This window comes from Plasmopara halstedii (genome assembly GCF_900000015.1).
Source record: "Plasmopara halstedii genome assembly, contig: Scaffold_2956, whole genome shotgun sequence".
Classification (NCBI taxonomy): Eukaryota; Oomycota; class Peronosporomycetes; order Peronosporales; family Peronosporaceae; genus Plasmopara; species Plasmopara halstedii.
The window spans coordinates 428,155-430,586 of record NW_020189861.1 but is presented as its reverse complement, the minus strand read 5'-3'; positions in this window follow the sequence as shown (position 1 = coordinate 430,586).

Below are 2,432 nucleotides of genomic sequence, written 5' to 3'. Positions count from 1 at the left end.
TGTTGGGACACCGAGCATCGGGAGGCTTTTGACAGGGTCAAAGACAGCCTCCTTCATGAACCATTATTGGGTGATCATGTTCGAACCTCGCCAGCATAAGGCTATGGAGAAGAACTTCCTAGTCCACAACAGGACTTTTTTGCGATGAAATTATACGCTGGTCAAGTTCCGGGTGCACCTTCTTGGCTCAAAGCCGTTTGTGATCTACACAGATTAGACATCATTACGCGCTGCGACTCAGTCGCCTCACCCTTGCAGAGGATGGCCAGGTGTCCCTCATTCTTTGCAGAATAAGACTTCGAGGTGAAGTATAAGCCAGGAAGCAGAATGCTTTGGTTGATGCATTGTCATACAGACCGGATTATGAGCTTGCTCATGTCACGACGGCGACGTCGACAATGACGGATTTGATCCGCGCCGCATACGTGGGTGATGATGGTATGTGCGTAGCGCTGCTTCATGCTCTCGGGAGCAAGGAGATTAAAAACTCGAACAAGAAATTGTCGGCGCGATTGCGCCCACAATTACACCGATATCCATCAAATCACGGGTTTGATGGATACGTCACGAATTGTGGCTCCTCACGACGAGGATTCGAAATATTGTATCCTCTGTGATACCCAAGACACCCCACTCAGTGGTCATCTTGGTCGTGAGAAGACGCACAGCTCTGTGAGTCGCCATTACTGGTGGTCCAAGATGTACAAATGAACGAGCTCATATGTGAGACGTCTCAAAGGGTGGAGCCCTCTCAGAATGCAGTGGTGCCGCTGACCAGTTTACCGGTATCCTACGTGTGCTGGCATTCCATGAGTATGGTCTTTGTGTTTGGCCTGCCGAAGACTCGGCGGGCAACACGGGTGTGGTTGTCTTTGTGGACCGTTTGATCATCTTGCGACAGCGCCGGACACCATCGACGGTGTGGGTACAGCAACGCTGTTTGTGAATTGTGTAGCTCGACAACATGGACTCCCGGAGTCAATTGTCTCTCGTAAAAATTCATGCTTTACTGGGAGGATTTGGTTTTCAGGGTGCTGGGCACCAAGTTGGCTATTTCAACAGCGAACCGTCCGCAAACCGATGATCAGACTGAGCGCGTGAATTTTGCCGCCGAAGATGTTCTTCGCAGCGTATGCGCTGAGACGCCGAAGCGCTAGAGCGCCATGTTGCCACGCGTAGAGTTTGCTCTGAACAATGCAGTGCATTCATCTACCGGCTACACACCGCTCTACGTGAAAGGGCTTGTTAATCGCGCCCGCTGACGGCGTTATACCATGGCTCAGAGCTTGGTGAGGGAGGAATTGCTGAACGGCTGGCGGATGAGGCCTTGCGTTTACGCTAAACCTTCCGAGAAGGATGCGCACCCACCCGGTGTTTTATGTGGGCTTGCTTAAGTCGTACTGGGATCCGGCGCTAGTGAACGCGAAAGCGTTGGCGCCGGGGTTGCGCCCAAAGACGCTCGCCCACCCAGAAGCTGAGCCAGCAACTGGTTTTGACATGGATGGCAGCAATTTTCCGTTTCCAATGACGCAAGGCGCTCCACCGTCGCACGAAGTAACGTATTCTTTTGCTCGACGACTAGGAGCCGCTCCGAAAGAGCGCGATGGTCCTCAATGTGAGGCAGTTGGTGCACAAAAAGCTTCAAGCTATCGAGGTCTTCCGCATAGCGGTAGACGAACTCGGAGAGAAGCTCAGCACAGAGCCGATGACAGCGGACTTTGTCCTCCAAAGCTTAAAGGGCATCGCTAGTCACCGAGCGACGATCGACCAAGTCGTCATTGCCCGCCGCTTCTCGATGAGAATGGTGGCATCCACTACCCCGTGGAACGCCTTGTGGGTCAACGTCGTCGACAGGGTCTAATTCAATATCTTGTGAAGTGGCGGGGACACCAGACACCGAGAAATCGTGGGAGTTTGAGGTGTCACTTTGGTAAGACTGCCCAGACGTCGTGGATGCTAATGATCAGAAGGATCATGACGTTCAGCGTCGTCGAGCACCCCGCGCTTTTCTGCAATAGACCAGGAAGCGGATGGGCCACGAGCTGAACTCAGGCTATGGCTCTGAGCTGCTGTGGTCGTAGACGCACCCGTGTCAGAAACCACAGAGCTCGCGAGAGCGTGATGGATTATTCCATGTGTCGCAGGGTGACAATACGAAGGAGTCGGCGTTGCGCCTTGAGTTTGGCAAAATCAAATCGAAGTCGGCTCGTCCACTTCCTTGTGGCTCTGCTGTAAGTGAGACAGGGAGGGAAGTTTCCGGTGCTGCTGCACCCATCGCATAAAGAGCTCTTCACCAGCTGCAGCGACGAGCACCACAGGAATATTCGCATAGCGGGTCCTCTTTGAGCGCGAGGTCGAGCGCGGTACCTATACATTGGAATTTCTTGAAGTACCAAGAAGCGAGCGCGGGGAGCTTTTCGCTGGTCAAGATC